General features: G+C 47.4%; 1 protein-coding gene across 5 annotated transcripts in view; it reads left to right on the plus strand.

Annotated features, from left to right (window-relative positions):
* Positions 1-17,580, plus strand: part of Farp1 (FERM, ARH/RhoGEF and pleckstrin domain protein 1) — a 232,939-nt gene that overhangs the window by 35,250 nt on the left and 180,109 nt on the right. The window lies entirely within an intron of this gene.

A 17,580-nucleotide genomic window follows, 5' to 3' on the forward strand; every position in this document is an offset into this window, starting at 1 on the left:
CTCCTTGTCTGTGTCTCCAGGTGCTTGTTCTGTGCTCTCCTGGTAATTTTGTGGCTTCCTTTCTGCAGTTCTTTCTGGCCCCTTTTGTCAGCTCTGTCAGTCATTTTAAAGGTCCACAGTCACTGTTTATCAGGTCTTTGGAACGGATCTAGTCTGGGAGTCCCCACCACTTGGGACAGGCTTGTTTTATAAAGGGCCTGTTCCTGAATTAATGAATACTGAGCCATCGGTTTTGAAACTAATTTTTCCCTGGTGGATGCTTCATTTTCATCCCATCAACACCTCCTGATCACAGCCACCATGTATTTATCATCTTCCTTTGCCTGCGTTCGCACCCAGTGATAACTCATGTTTGAATGCAGTTGAGCTGTCTGTCACAGAAGCCGGTGGTGCTGAGGGTCCAGAAGGCTATGGCAAGAAGAACATGAAACCATTTTTCATATTCTTTGCTTTCTTTGAGTAGTTCAGTTGAACAGGGAAAAACCTCCTTCAGTATTTGACTACTAGAAGTCTTTCTGTTTGGCTAATAGTTTAAGTGTATTGTTAGCCAACTCTTACATCTAGTATTAACCCATTTCCATTATTTTATATTTTACCACGAGGCTCATGGCCTACCAGCAAAGTTCTAGCTGGCAGTTCATGCCTTTCCCCTCTCGCAGCTACATAGTGTCTCACTGACTCCACCTTCTTCTTCCCAGCATTCAGTTTAGTGCCCGCCCCCCCCCCAGCTCTACTCTGCCCTATCATAGGCCAAAAGAGCTTCTTTGTTGATTAACCAATAAAAGAAACACATATACAGAAGGACTTCCCACACCAGGGGATTGAACTCACATGCTACATACTACATACATACATACCCAACCACCCTGCGACTGTCTACCACATGCTTCTATCTTGTTGAAGGCACACACGATTGTTTTAACCCTGTGAAGGAAATGGTTGTATTGATGGCCTAGGTTGAATGGGGAGACAGGATTTACGTCTGGTTCTCTTGAAAAACAAAAACAAAGCTTAGTGTCCCATTGTTTACCACTTCCCACCATGGTGTAGCCATTTTGCCCATGAACCATTTGGGCTGGGTATTGTTCAACTGAAAATTCAGGGATACTTGTACCATCACATTCTTGAGAATTTCACTATAAGGGAACAAGAGACAAGAAGAAAGACGAAACCCTTCAGGTCATAGGTCAAAGTAAAATAATGGTGGGGTGGCAATCTTGAGTGAATACACACGCACACACACCACACACACTTGAATTATGGTTTTATTAAACAATGGCTGGTAATTCCTGGAAATCTGACACTGGCTCCTGTATGCTGACACAGAGCAGCTTGGTGTCACTGAGTGGGAGTCTCGTGTTTAAGAATGACAAGGACAGGAGAGCAGGGAAGGACGAGGCGGTGCAGCCCAGGACTCCTCCCACTGAGGGTTGCTCTTCTGTTTGAGGTTCTGCGTTTGTACACCCACTGCACAGCGCCCAGCCTTTCTCTGGGTTCCGTTCCTGGAAAGCGGCGTCTATTCTTTCAGGACGGGCTGACTAGATAGCAGATGGTTCTGATTCTCTTGACAATCCATCAGGTTTGTGTTGTTAAAGTTTTTACATCTTCGTAAGACAGAAATATTTACATGTCTAAAGTGTATGTGCATTTTAACCCTTCTCTCTCTCTCGTGTGTGTGTGTGTGTGTGTGTGTGTGTATGCCCGTGGTTAGTCTGTGCTGTAGTATGTATCGTAGTTTCCTTTGTAAGGTGCATAATAGTCCATTGTAGTCCGTTGTACACATGCCACACTGTGTTGTCCCACTGTTTGCCAGTGAACATGTGGGTGGCTCCCAACCCTGGCTATTGTGAAGAAAGTCGCAGTAATCACGAGTGTGCAATGTATACTCACATGAGTGTGAACCACGAGTTCCATTGCTGCCTCAGATGCTAATTCTGTGTTTCATTTTTTGGGACATTTTCTTTTTCTATTCCTTTTTTGTTTTTGAATTTTGAGACAGCATTTCTCTGTGTACCTCTGGCTGTCCTGAAACTCACTCTGTAGACTGTGCTGGCTTTGAACTCAGATCTGCCTGCCTCTGCCTCCTGAGTGCTGGGATTAAAGGCGTGCGCCACCACTGCCTGACTTGCTGGGCTATTTTCTCTGTCTCCTTTCTTTTTCTCTTGCCTAGAAACCAGTGCTGTATTTTCAAGCTGATTGCCTTGATTTTGATAGATTCTTTTCCAGGCAGAGAACATCTTTCTGTAGTCGCTGTCTTTTGTGATCATAGTCTTTGAACGGATTTGAATGTCTAAACTGTGATGTACATTTTCAGCCCAATTAAGTCTATAGAGATGTGAGATGGGGCAGGCTGTGAAAAAAGCCAGAGGGAAATGCAGGATGTTCTGGGCTGTCAAATGGAAGGAAGGGAACATGGAAAGGTTCATGAAAGATGTGGCATTTAAGACAAGCTTTGATAAAGGAGGAACATGCTTCAAGGTTTGATCCCACCCATTTCCCTCCCCAATACCCAAACCAAGCAAAATTAAACTTAAGAGAAAAGAGAGGGAAAAAAGGAAGAAGGGGAAAATCTCTTCATGGAAGCTACAGTGTGACACAGCAAGTCACATAGTGAATAATTTTATCCATACATTTTTACATTCAGGCGCTTATTGGAAAGAATCTGGCTCGAGGCCCCTGGTCTCTTCTGCACCGTCAACACTGGGCCCTCACTGGGACTCTTCCTGGATACCCCGTTGCTGACCTGTGTCACGGAGATCCTGCGTATGTGGGTCCACAGGACTGACACCCCCACCACTATGCTCCAGCTGATCTCAACTGGGGTGGATGTTGGGGTGCGCCAACACATGGCTCTGGTTCTGAGCCTGGGTAGCAAGGTTGGCCAGCCTGCCAGTTCTCCTCTGTCTCACCACCAGGGTGAGCTCTCCAGCATCACCCTGGCCAGTTCATCCCCTGAAGCAGTGAACAAGGGGTGGCGGGGGCAGGTTCTCAGGATTTCAAGTCCTAGGTGTCTCCCTTCTCACACCTACACCTTCAGGGCAGCTCTGCTAAGGTGAGGTGCAGGGCCTGTTCCGCTGAGGGCCGCAGCTGATGAGGGGCAGGAACAGCTCCTCAGACGTCAATGTGTGTGTGCCTGCATCTCTCTCCTGCTCATACACCACAAGACAGATGAGAAATGGGGACCGCTCTCCCATGCTCACATTGGGCCTGGCTACCCCACACCTCCTCCAGCAGGGTCAGCTCGACTGTACTTCCCAGGCGAGCTGCAGCCCTGGTTGCCATCTGGTCCGTTGAGTCCCCCGGCCCCTGCCGCACGGCCTGTGGCTCGGGTGTTGCTGGAATCCTCTTCGAGCCTGGACTAGAAAGCCCGAGCCTGGACTAGAAAGCCCAAAGCTGCTTTGGATGATGAGGAGTAATTAAGGATTCTCTTAAGAGACCCGGTGTTATGAAAAGCAGCAGAGAAAGGGGTTTGGGTTAATGGTAAACTAGCTAACTGGATTATGTAAATCGTAGGAATAAAAGTTCCCTAACAAATCCAATATATATTTAAATTAAATTTATATTCCACAAAGAATATTTGGTATTTCCTTGCTTACTAAAAATGGCTTTGTAGAGCTGAGTGGTGTGACGCATGCTTTTAATCCCAGCACTGAGGAGTCAGAGGCAGGCAGATTTCTGTGAGTTCAAGGCCAGCCTGGTTGACAAAGTGGGTTCCAGGACTGCCAGAACTACACATAGAAACTCTTATCTTAACAAACAAACAAACAAAAAACAGCTTTGCAAATCCATCAGAACTGTTTTCCATTTCAAAGTGAGTTGGAAGTCTTGCGTAATGAATATTTTTTGCATGCTTTATTTTCAGTTTCCCAGGTAAGATTTCTTAGTATATAAAACATTCACGGTTTAGGGGGCAACAGTTGAGCTGTGGGGTTGGTCTAAGAAGAGAAACGAGGGCGATTTATCTGTGGCTAAGCCTCCTCCTGCCTGGTGAGCAAACATCTTATGCTCCCATTTCTGCTGGTTATTTTACCAGAGTGTCCCGTATTTAGCGAAAATTGACTTGTTGTTAATGTCCTTGCCTCTTGTCCCAGACGTTGGTTTCAAGACCCTGTCTGTGATGGCCTCTGTTAACTCTCTCCCTTTGAGCTGATCGGGTGGTAACAGTGATGGGATTAAAACCACCCCCACTCCCTTGTCATTTCTTGATGTAAGAAGCTAACACACAGGAAGTTACTATGCTGGTCTTTTCAGATGGGTTCTGTGTCTCTGTTGTGTCTTTACTGCGTCTTAAGAAGTGGTGAAAGTCTAAAAATTTCCCTTCTTCTTAGCATGCGCTCTCTAGACATTAATTCACTAGACAGTGGGGCTCGGAGAGGCTTCTGCCTTGAGTCTTTCCCTCTGTTGATCTTTTTCTGTCTCTCGGTGGTGGGAGTGAATAGGAGACATGTAGCACAATTCACATAATCCCGGAGACAGATATTGGGGTTCAACTGAAGGTCAGAAAAGCAAAACTGCCAGCCATTGGCTCTTACCTCTACCTCAGTCTAGAATGGCGATCCTGCCTTCAGGAATCCTCAGAATGAGTGTCTCAGGATGAGAGCTGTCTCCTCCCATCTTCTATTCCTCTGTGGTGATGGGATTAAAGGCGTGCACCATTCCCACCCGGTTTCTACAGCAAACTAGTGTGGCTACCGGGATTAACGGTGTGTGTCACCACTGCCTGGTCTGTAAGGCTGATCAGTATGGCCGTTTTACTCTCTGAACTTCAGGCAAGCTTTATTTATTAAAATACAAATATCACTAACCCAGAACCACCTGCCCAGGGGTGGCATCACCTGTAGTGGGCTGGGCTCCCCCACATCAATCATTATGAAAATGCCACAGGCCAGTCTGATGCAGGCATTCTCAGTTCAGGTTCCCTCTTCCCAGATGACCCAAGTTTGACAAACAAAAAACAAAACAATAAAACCCTCAAAACCCATGGAAAACCCTCAAACCAAAACACAAAACTTGCCAGCAAGTAAAAGTAGCTCTCTAATCTTAAACTGGCAGTTTTCCAGGTTGTTTTGTTTTGAGACAGGGTCATAATTTCTAGGCCAGGTTGGTCTGTAACTCACTATATCCCGGGCTAGCCTTGGTCATGGAGCACTTCTACCGTGGCCTCCTGACTGCTGGCATTGCAGGTGTGAGCCACCATGCCTGGCTTAAGTTCTCATTTTTATCAAGTGAGATGAATTTTAAGAGATCTCTTTGTTCAGAACTTTACCTGAGCTATGAGTTGTGTGTGTGTGTATGTGTGCATGTGTGTCCATACATTTACATGCCTATGTGTATGCTTGCCTGTGTGTGCACATTTATGTGCCTATGTGCATGTGTCTTGGGTGTGTATATGTGTGTGTGTTAAAATGAGCACATACATACATATGTATTTGTGCACATACGAATGTGTATAGGCGTGTGCATGTGTGTCCATACATTTACATGCCTATGTGCATGTGCGCCTATGTGTATGTGCGCCTTTGTGTGCATGCATGTGTGCCCAAGTGCCTGTGTGCACGCCTGCCCATGTGTATATACACTTACGTGCCTGTGTGCATGTGTATGTATATGTGTCTTGTGTGTATATATGTGTGCGCAAAAGAGCATATACATGTATATGTATTTGTGCATATATGGGTGTGTGTATGTGTGTGCATGTGTGCCTATACATTTATATGCCCGTGTGTATGTGTGCCTGTATGTTTGTCCAAGTGCCTATGTGTGCAGGCCTGTGTGTATACACTCATGTGCCAGTGTGCATGTGTATGTATATGTGTCTTGTATGTATGTGTGTGAGCATGTGTGTGTATGTATTTGTGCATATATGGGTGTGTGTATGTGTGTGCATGTGTGCATATACATTTATATGCCTGTGTGTATGTGTGCCTGTATGTTTGTCCAAGTGCCTATGTGTGCAGGCCTGTGTGTATACACTCATGTGCCAGTGTGCATGTGTCTTGTGTATATGTATGTGTGTGAGTGAGCATATGCGTGTATATGTATTTGTGCATGTATGAGTGTGTGACCATGTATGTGTGTACCAAGGCTCAGCAGCCTTTCACAAGAGAGATGAACAGCTCACTCTTGTCTCCTGATAATTATGGGTGCTGAGTCATGAGCAAACATGCTTTGTTTTCATTTCCCTTCACGCAGGCGCGTGCCAGAGGGAGCAGCCAGCTGCCTCCTTTATTTAGAGCGACCTGTCAGAGTGGGTGGGATAAGAGCTTACAGAAAGATGGGATGTGTGGGGCTTGGCGTATCCCTGTTTTGTTTCCTCCCGGCGGTCTCTGTGATACGGTTTGTCATTCAGAACTGTGATCTGCTGCTATGGAAGCTGCAGTGAAGCAGGTGGTCAGAGAGCTGATGTGTTACAAGGTCGGAGCACTTTTGTTCCCTGGCTGCCCAGACCCGAATAACCACACAGAAACAATATTAATTGCACCACTGTTTGGCCAATGACTCAGGCATATTTATAGCTGGCTCTTGCATCTTAAATTAACCCATTTCTATTAGTGTATGTATTGCTGTGTGGTCATGGCTTACCTCATTTTCTACATGTCTTGTTTCCTCTATGACTGGCTGGCGTCTTCTTGACTCTGCACACTCTATTTATATCTCTGTTCGGATTTCCTGCTGGCTTAAATGCTAAGCCATTGCTGAAATTGCTTTATCCATCAACCAGTAAAAACTAATAAAAGCAACACATATACAGAAGGACATCCCACATCAATGGAGTCTTTTTTTTATCTTTTTTTGATTTTTCAAACGAGGTTTCTTCTGTGGCGTTGAGTGTTCTGGAACTCACTCTATAGGCCAGGCTGGCCTCGAACTCTTGGATCTCTGCATGCCTCTGCCTCCTGAGTCCTGGAATCAAAGGTGTTCACCACCCCTGCCCAGTGAATGGAGTTTTTTTTTTTTTTAAAGAACCAAATTTAGGAAGATGTCTTCCTTCAAAACTCTTGTGGCACTTTCTTCAAGTAGCTAGCTGTCCACTTAATCATTGAATGTGTGTGCATGTGTGTGCGTGTGCATTGCTGCAAATTCACATCATGAATTGAGATCGTGGCTAGAGGGACTATCTTGGTTCCTTCTGGATAGTGTTGTCTCTTTCCTTACTGTGCCATCGTTACGTTGCTGATTAGCTACAGTTGGTTGTGAGCATTGGTCAAGATAATTATGAATCACAATTTAAACATCTAATAGGGTAAAACTGTTAGGGTGGTAGTTTTTAAAGAGTATGGTCTTATGAATATAAAACTTCAGGGGTCTTTATAGAATAAATGGAGAGCAATAGAAGATGACGCCTGGTACGAGCTTCTTCATGCAAGTTCATGCATGTGTGCCCATGTACATATATCCCCCCTGTTGAAATAGGAGCGAGGGCTATGTTCCCGGCACCCAGCCGCCCGCACGGCTAGCTTTATACCCAAAATAATTACAGGGAAACTGTATTCTTTTAAACACTGCCTGGCCCATTATCTGTAGCCTCTTGTTGGCTAGCTCTTACATATTGATCTAACCCATTTCTAATAATCTGTGTAGCCCACGAGGTGGTTTACCAGGGAAGATCTTAACCTGCCTCTGTCTGGAGTGGGAGAACCATGGCGACTCCCTGACTTGGCTTCTTTCTCCCAGCATTCTGTTCTGTCTACTCCGCCTACCTAATTTTCTGTCCAATCAAAGGCCAAGCAGTTTCTTTATTAATTAACCAATGAAAGCAACAGATAGACAAATGACCCACCTCCATCACCCCCCCCACACACACACAGGTGCATAAAGTCTTCAAGTCCAGCATTTTGTGCAGTACTACTCCTTTTGAGTGTTTTCTGTTCCCTTGGGAGGGTTTTTTTCTCCCTTCAGTTTTTAAGAGGAGATCTGCCTGTTGTAGTCCAGGCTGATCCAGGGTCAAGTCGGACTTTATACATTCTTTCAAAACACTCTTGTTCTGCTTTGGCTGAAGTTAATAAGTTTAGGATTTTTTTTTTTAAAAAAACTGTTTATCTGAAACTTTTGAAGTTTGAAAAAAATTCTCAGGCATAGTTATTTACATACACAGAGATGAAAGGGAAATTCTGTAATTGTTTTCTCGTGTATTTTCTTTTGGTCTTTCTGTATTTTCTGTAACAGATTGTAAATTCCTTGGTTGTTTAATTTCTGCCTGCTCTTGATTTTGGTTTTGTCTTGTCTTTGCGGTCCTTGTTCATTGTTCTTCTGCTCATATAGAAAACTTGTTTATTTCATGGAGAGTTTGGTAGGAGACCATTTCAGAGGTGATGTGGGAGTGATTTCTTATTAATAAAGAAACTGCCTAGACCCATTTGATAGGCCAACCCTTAGGTAGGCGGAGTAAACAGAACGGAATGCTGGGAGAAAGAAGCTGAGTCAGGGAGTCGCCATGGTTCTCCCACTCCAGACAGATGCAGGTTAAGATCATTCCTGGTAAGCCAGCTCGTGGGCTACACAGATTAATAGAAATGGGTTAGATCAATATGTAAAAGCTAGCCAATAAGAAACTAAAACTAATGGGTCAGGCAGTGTTTAAAAGAATACAGTTTCCCTGTAATTATTTCGGGTAAAGCTAGCCGGGTGGCGGGACACAGCCCGCCGCTCCGTATTTCAACAGAGGGAGACTTTTCTTAGTTGTTTGAGATGGTCTCACTCTTTAGACCAGGCTAGACTGGACCTCACTGTGTAGCCCAGGCTGGCCTCAGCCTCCCAAGCACTGAAATTACAGGCACGAGTCACGATGTCTAATTGAAATATTCATAGTCACCTTATTTTTTAAAAATGCTCACTCAAGCAATGATTTTCTCTAAAATAGGTGTTCTCATTTGCAAATAATGATCCAGCTTTTGTGTTCCTGTTCCTGTCTGCCTGCTTTATGGTCTGAGAATGTCTAACACATGCATAGCTAGGACTGCTGTGGTGTGATAGTTTAGTGTTTGTGTTAAAACTCAGTTATTACTTGAAAAACCGGAATATAATTTAAGGAAATGCATGCATTTTTCTTACTTGGCATTCCCTGGTCTGATCATTTGTCTCCTCTGACCTCACTTCCTGTCCTGAGTTTTGTAAAGGTGGCTTGCAGACTGGTAGCACCTTCTTATTTGTTTGGTGCAGGGTCTTTGTAGCTGGGCTGGAGCTTGAACTTAGAGCAAGCCTCCTGCCTCAGCCTCCTGAGTGCTGGCAGTATGCCCGATGTTGTCTTCCGTCTGATGTGGGTCTCTTAGAAGTGGGTGGGCAGGATCTCTAGTCCTGCACCAGAAAGCCCAGTGACTCCTTCCCACGTGGTCCTCCCAGCTGTGTGTCATTCTGCCCAAACCACACGGTCTCGTGGCTTGTGGGAGGCGCTAGCATATACAGCGTGTGGAAGCTTAACTGAGCTCGGACTCTATGCAGCTAAGGGGAGTCGTTAACCGCCTTGTGTGAAGCTTCTTGGTGATGCAGCTGCATTTGGCTCCCCCAAGCTCTTGTAAGTAAGCCCTCACCCTGCTCTACAAGTGAGTTTGATAAAATTCATCGGTTTACCAAGTTGCATTTTGGTGGAATTCTCTGGTCAGTACTGGGGAGTAGATGTTTTCATCTTTGTGTAACCTCTCGGGAGGCCTGCTCATGAAGGGCTCAACAGCCTGGCATTTGACCAGTTTTCTTGGCCTTCCCCTTATGCTTATTGACTCTAGTTTTTCAGGCATGCTCCCAGACACGGTCTCTTCTCTGAGCACCCGCCTGGATTCCCAGTGTAGAATCTGACTAGTCACTAACTACGCGTTTGGTGAATGGCGTTTGCGCGTGGGTAGGAGGGTTTGTGGGGAGATGAGGTGTGAGCAGCCACAGGGCTTTGATGTCCGCACGAGTGCTCGCTCACTTGCCCTCACCCCAGAGCCGTATTGAGCTCAGTCCCCACACGGCAGCACTGCCTGTCCTCGGTGACGCAGGGCCGAGGGTGAGGTTCAGTTCTCTGTGATAGCCGATGTCCACTGGCACCAAGTTTGGCTTTGGGAAGGAGGAGGCGTCATCTTGGTGATTTTGGACGCTATCTGTACGGTGTTGCTGTGTCTCTTAGCATTTCCTGAAGCTGCAGCATTGATTCCGGAGGGACAGGACTTCACCTGTGTATTGTTGTCCAAAGACTAACTCAGGCCAGGAGGGCCTTCCACAGTGCTGGCTGGGTGCTCTTGTTTGTTTGTTTGGTTTTGGTTTTTGAGGTAGGTTTCTTTGTGGAACAGCCCTAGCTGTCCTGGAACTAGCTCTGATAGACCATCCTGGCCTCGAACTCACAGAGATTCGCCTGCCTCTGCCTCCCTAGTGCACCACCATGCCCAGCACTGGGTGCGCTCATGGACAGAAGGCCAATAGGCACGAAGGAGACACACTTAATTAGCACGCGCCCTGTAGTCTGTGTGGCCCTGACTCTGGATGCATGGAGTTTTATCATATTGCCAATAGACGTGAGAAAGATTTTCAAACGTTCTGGAAGCTCCTGGTTTAGAATTATAAATAGCTTACCAAACACTATGTAAATCTAATAGTCACCCAGCAAACAAATCGACAATTGCCGGGTTTCTTCCATTGGTGTCTGTTGTAGAATACATAACATGCTAAATTGCCACCTCTGTCACGGTAGCTGTGTCTACTGGAAAGAGACCCTCAAGATTTGCCTGCTGACATTTCTTCTTAGAAAAGGGGATAGAGAGGGTCATTAGTCCCTCACCTGAGATTCCAGCCATTCCTTCCTGCGCCTGTCTCCCAGCTGTATGTAATTTTGTCCAGGTGGCTGTGGCCTCGTAGTCTGAGGCGGTGTTAGAGTATAGAGTATAGAGGATTTCATTAAACGGGGTCGGGGGATGGGCTCCGTCTACACAGCTGTCATCCATGCTGGGGTGGGACTGAGTGGCGTGGCTGTGTCTATGCTGGAGTGAGACTGTCTGTCTGGTGTGGCTGCGTCTATGCGGGGTGAGACTGGCTGGTGTGGCTGCGTCTATACCGGGGTGAGACTGTCTGGCTGGGGTGGCTGCAGCCTTGCTGGGGTGAGACTGTCTGGCTGGGGTGGCTGCATCCTTGCTGGGGTGAGACTGTCTGGTGTGGCTGCATCCTTGCTGGGGTGAGGCTGTCTGGCTGGTGTGGCTGCATCCTTGCTGGGGTGAGACTGTCTCGCTGGTGTGGTTGCGTCTATGCGGGGTGAGACTGTCTGGTGTGGCTGCATCCTTGCTGGGGTGAGACTGTCTGGCTGGTGTGGCTGCGTCTATGCCGGGGTGAGACTGTCTGGCTGGTGTGGCTGCATCCTTGCTGGGGTGAGACTGTCTCGCTGGTGTGGTTGCGTCTATGCGGGGTGAGACTGTCTGGTGTGGCTGCATCCTTGCTGGGGTGAGGCTGTCTGGCTGGGGTGGCTGCATCCTTGCTGGGGTGAGGCTGTCTGGCTGGTGTGGCTGCATCCTTGCTGGGGTGAGGCTGTCTGGCTGGGGTGGCTGCGTCTATGCGGGGTGAGACTGTCTGGCTGGTGTGGCTGCATCCTTGCCGGGGTGAGACTGGCTGGTGTGGCTGCGTCTATGCCGGGGTGAGGCTGTCTGGCTGGTGTGGCTGCGTCTATGCGGGGTGAGACTGTCTGGCTGGGGTGGCTGCGGCTATGCTGGGGTGAGACTGTCTGTCTGGTGTGGCTGCATCCTTGCTGGGGTGAGACTGTCTGGCTGGTGTGGCTGCATCCATGCCGGGGTGAGACTGTCTGGCTGGTGTGGCTGCAGCCTTGCTGGGGTGAGACTGTCTGGCTGGTGTGGCTGCGTCTATGCCGGGGTGAGGCTGTCTGGTGTGGCTGCGTCTATGCGGGGTGAGACTGTCTGGCTGGGGTGGCTGCATCCTTGCTGGGGTGAGACTGTCTGGCTGGTGTGGCTGCGTCTATGCCGGGGTGAGGCTGTCTGGTGTGGCTGCGTCTATGCGGGGTGAGACTGTCTGGCTGGGGTGGCTGCATCCTTGCTGGGGTGAGACTGGCTGGTGTGGCTGCATCCTTGCTGGGGTGAGACTGTCTGGTGTGGCTGCATCCTTGCTGGGGTGAGACTGTCTGGCTGGTGTGGCTGCGTCTATGCCGGGGTGAGGCTGTCTGGTGTGGCTGCGTCTATGCGGGGTGAGACTGTCTGGCTGGGGTGGCTGCATCCTTGCTGGGGTGAGACTGGCTGGTGTGGCTGCATCCTTGCTGGGGTGAGACTGGCTGGCTGGTGTGACTGTCATCCATGCCGGGGAGAGACTGTCTGGCTGGGGTGGCTGCTTCGGGGTCACCCACTGTCCTGTGCGCCCATGATACTCCCCAGTTCTCTGAGTTGGACTTTGTTGGATCCTAGTTTGCTTTGGCGCTGGTGAGTTTGTCCAGATTTCCCCAGGAAAGATTCTTGCCACAGTGTTTTTAGTGGTTTTTGCGGCACCAAGCTTGACTGATACTTGTGTGAGAGGCAAGGAGAGCATTCAGGAAGCTGTGATGGCACCTAGAGAGGCTGAATCTTAATATCCCTGGAGTGGCCATCCCACACAGGCCGTGGGTTATGACTCCCTGAACATCATCTGGATCTCATTCCCTGACTGCCACATGGCAGCTGGGGGTTCCCCGGGTGTTGCCTCAGTTTCCTCATCTGTCACAGGGACTCAGCTCATCCGATGGAGGTTGTGAGGATGTAGGGAGTTCGAAAGCCCTTAGGACTATTTGGTGGAGAAAGCACAACATAAGTGTTGGCTGGTTAGCTTAAATTAATATACCCTGTTTTGGGGAGGTGTGGCCTTATTGAAGGAAGTGTGTCCCTGGGGGACAGGCTTTGAGGTTTCAAATGCTCAAGCCAGGCCCAGTGCCAGTCTCTCTTCCTGATCTGGATGTGGAATGCTCAACTACTCCTCCAGCACTGTCTGCCTGCGTGCTGACTATAGCTCTGAACTGTAAGCCAGTTAAATACTATCCTTTATAAGAGTCTGCTCTGGTCATGGTATCTCTTCACAGCAACAGAAACCCTAACTAAGAACTCCCCCCCCACACACACACACTATACGAATGATTAACTTAGCTTTACGGAACATTCCAGATGGTCCTGATCGGATTGAGCCAGGCAGCCCAGGTGTCATCCCTTGTTCCGTGGGGTGAACTCCAGTCTTTGCTTCTCTCTTGAAGCAAACTACAAGAGTGTGCTATTCCTAGTCATTAATGTTTAACATGGACAACAGTGTTTAATTGAATACCTCATGTGTCAACCAGGCTGACATTTAGACCCCCTCATTACTTCACGAGGGGTTTGGCTTTCTTATTATATATATATGTATTCCCTGACATTTCACTATTGTAATTAATCATCGATTCTCAAGGAAGGACTTGGTACCCTTTACAGTTGTGTTTTATTGTGTCTTTGCCTTATGGTGATACGGCACAGTTGATTATTCAAATAAGAGTGAAGCCTTTGGTGAGTGGAGTAGTCTGTTTCCAGTGACTTCATCGTGAGGGGAGGGGAGACCTCTCATTTGTACTTTGTGATTTGGCAAGCTTTATTCGAGTGGTTTCTTATGTCAGCGAATAGGACACAGACTATAGAATCATTTAGTTTGGACATTACTTTCCTGTTGGTGCACTCTGTTATCTACTAACTCTATTTTGAGATAGGATCTTCAGGAACTGAGGCTGGCCTTGAACCTGCTATGTAGTGAGGATGATCTTGAATTTATTTATAATCCTTCTGCCTCCCCTTCCCAAATGCTGGGGTTACAGCCCTGTCTCTCTCACTACCCTTGTTTTACACAGTGACTGGAAAGATTCCGAGCATCTCGCTTGCTAGGTAGGCACCAGCTGAGCTGGGTAACCAGGCATTCATTTTTCTATAGTATTCATTCCAGAGAGCATGAAACCTCAACAGAGAATCGGAGAGATCATAAGGGCATGCAAAGTTTTTATTGGATACTTCTTTATTAAATAATGAGGCTCCTGGGAATATATTGGCTTGATTTAGAAGCAAACTTGGCTTTGTGACCTATTAAAGGAAATACCTAGTGGGTTTTGTTGCTGTGTAGTCCGGATCTCTGTAGTTCGTTTCTAAGTCTTCCATTTTTCTCACGAACTGAAGGAGACATCTTATCTCCCAGGACCTTTGCGATAAGCTCAATTACCTCACAAGTCAGGACAGCTAAATAACCAGCTGGGAGTGAGATCTGAGCTGGGAAGAGCTAGAAGCTGATGAGCAGTGTCTGCCCACTGAACCCTCAGGCTTGGCCTGCCATTTCTCACCTCAGGTGGAGCCTGCCCCCCTGTAGGTCACATCTACTCCCTTCCACTTAACTGGAAAGTTTCTCAAAGTAATCAAAAACCTGGACGCAGCCATGCTGTTCTTCAGTAAGAGATGGTTAAACAAACAGTGGTACACCCATTCAGTGGAGTAAATAAAACCTGTACGAAACCATGCTTTCCTTCAGTAGAAGATGGTTAAGCAAACAGTGGTACACCCATTCAGTGGAGTCAATAAAACCTGTACGAAACCATGCTTTCCTTCAGTAGAAGATGGTTAAGCAAACAGTGGTACACCCATTCAGTGGAGTCAATAAAACCTGTACGAAACCATGCTTTCCTTCAGTAGAAGAAGGTTAAGCAAACAGTGGTACACCCATTCAGTGGAGTAAATAAAACCTGTACGAAACCATGCTTTCCTTTAGTAGAAGGTGGTTAAACAAACAGGGGTACACCCATTCAGTGGAGTCAGTAAAACCTGGACGAAACCATGCTTTCCTTCAGTAGAAGATGGTTAAACAAACAGTGGTACACCCATTCAGTGGAGTAAATAAAACCTGTACGAAACCATGCTTTCCTTCAGTAGAAGATGGTTAAGCAAACAGTGGTACACCCATTCAGTGGAGTCAGTACTCAGTAATATAAGGAAATGAGCTATCAAGTCACAGACACCTTAAAACTATGAGGCTTAGGTAAGAGGGCTGCGTGGTGGTTTGAATGACCGTGGCCCCTGTAGACTCATAGTTGCATGCTTGGTTGCCAGTTGGTGAACCGTTTGGAGACCATTAGGAAGTGTGGTCTTGTTGGAAGAGGTGTGGGACTGGAAGTGGATTTTTAGGTTTCAAAAACTCAGGCCAGTCCAGTGGCTCTCTGCCTGCTGCCTGAGGATTAGATTAGGATGCAAAGCTCTCAGCTACTTCTCCATCATCACGCCTGCCTAAGCAGGAGGCATGCTCCCCACCGTGATGATAATGGGCTAAGCCTCTGGAACTGTAAGCAGCCCCCTCCCCAGCTAAGTGCCTTCCTTTATAATTGTTTCCGTGGTTGTGGTAGCTCTTCACAGCGATGGCATGCCAAGAGAGCTTTACACTGTGCGGTTCTCACTGATGCTCTTCAGGAGAAGAGATAGATACAGAGTGCTTATCTGGGCCAAGGTTAGGGAAGGAAGGATGAACAAATAGAGAGCAGATGTTTGGGCACAGTCTTCTGAATGTCCCTGCAGTGGTGGCTTTATTGTACAGTTGTCAAACCCGTGACGTGTGTTGCACAAACATGAGGCCCCAATGCAAGCAACACACCATAGTTAATAATCACTGTTGGTCCAGCCACCACCTATCAAAGATATACCACACTCATGAAAGATATGAACAGGTGGGAAGCCATATCAAGAGAAAGGGTGTGTGGGAAATGCTCCTGTCTGTCCAGTCTTTCTAAACAACGGCTATGAAAAGAACTCTCTTTATTCAGTACAGACGGAGGTACTTGGTGTCCGTGTGACCGTCTGCTGGGTGGGAACATGTAGCACCAGAGCTAAAGGGCTTTTCTAACTCTCCTCCATTCCAGATAGGTTTCCCTTGTCTCTCAGTCTCTATGTTTTCATTTTCTTGCCTCTCTTCACCTGGATTTAGCACCTGGCCAGCTCCAGCATGCTTAGTGAAGACAGTTGAGCACAGGAGCATGCTTAGTGAGCACAGAAGCGTGCTTAGTGAAAACAGCTGAGCACAGAAGCATGCTTAGTGAAGACAGTTGAGCAGAAGCATGCGTAGTGAAGACAGTTGGGCCACCTGCCACCACTGATCCTTAAAAACCATTGGTGTTTCTCCCTTTCAGATATAGCACTGCCCCACGTAGCTCAGGGTGACCTCCAATTCACAGAGTTCCTGTGACTCCCTCTCAGGCTCTGGAATTACAGGTGTGGACCCCTATATCCAACCTGTTCCTGTTTTCAGGGTTCAGCTCAGGTGGCAGATCCTCAGGGACTGTCCTGTGTTGAAGTAAGCATGCGGCTCCACAGTCAGCTTGGAGCACCTACCCCTCCCTCTCATCCTCTCTCTTCCACCTTCGTAAGGACAGACCCATTTTGATAGAAACAAATCATGGGTTGCCCATCCCGTAAAGTACCCATGCAATGGCTGCATTGCGGGGAGCCCTGCAAATTCCTGCTAATGGTGATGAGTCCATCATGGTGACCCTCAGGTGACAGTATACCTTAGATGTCGGGTGGCTGCTTGTGTAGATGTTGAGTGACTAAATCTGGAAACAGATTGGCCTCCACTGTGGGCCAGGCTGCCAGGGGTTGGTCTCTCCCCACTTTTGGAGAGGCTGTCCTGTGTCATTTAGGAAGAGGACTTTTTGGCAAGAGCCTGTGATTAGAGAGCGAGTTTGGCTCAGCCTAAGAAATGTGCCCAGATGACATTGTTGGGACTTTGTTCTTGGGATACTGAGAGGGGCTGGCAGCTGTGGCGCCCTTACAGGAATCCGCTTGCACCTGACATTCTCTTCACCCTGGCTGTCCTGGTTCGTCTTTTGTCAACTTGAAACAGCTGTAGAGTCATCTGGGCAGAGGCACCTCCATCAGACTGGCCTGTGGACAAATTTTTGGGGGCATGTTCTTGATTAATGATTGATGGGGAGGGCTCAGCTACAGAAGTCAACCCTGGCAGGTGGTCCTGGCGTATATAAGAAAACAGGCTGAGTATGTCTCGGGGAGCAAGCCAGTAAGCAACATTTTCCCATGGTCTTTACAACAGTTCCTGCCTTAAATTCCTGCTCTGACTTTCTTTCATGATGGATGAAATGTAAACTCTAAGATGAAAGAAGAAATGAGCTCTCCCCCCCTCCCCATTGCTTTTGGTCAGGAGGTTTTGTCATTTCAGTAGGAAGCAGACTAACACACGGCTTTTTTACATGAAGGTGAAATAGGGCTGAAGGAATGTTTGGCAATCAGAATCTGCAGCTGACTGTCTTCAGAATTTGAATTATTGCTTTGTTTGGTTGTTTTCTGGGTTTTTCTTTTCTGCCCTGGTTTCCTGCTCTCTTGTCGGACAAAGGGGCTTTCATTTCTCGGTTGCATTTTGTCATTGCACATCCTTGAAATGCCACGCGCTCACTCGGAACAGTGGGAATGTCAACAAAGGTAGCATCTTCGCTGAGAGAAGATTAGAGTGTAAATTGGAAATTGATTGGCATGGGTTGGCCTCTTTTCATGCTATGAGCTGTGGGAAGCAGACACTTTCTTTAGCGTGTGTGGAGGTTTCCCAGGCAGGGAGGTGAGTGAGCTCTTGGGGAAGGGGTCAGTTTGT

This window comes from Microtus pennsylvanicus, chromosome 15 (genome assembly GCF_037038515.1).
Source record: "Microtus pennsylvanicus isolate mMicPen1 chromosome 15, mMicPen1.hap1, whole genome shotgun sequence".
Taxonomy (NCBI): Eukaryota; Metazoa; Chordata; class Mammalia; order Rodentia; family Cricetidae; genus Microtus; species Microtus pennsylvanicus.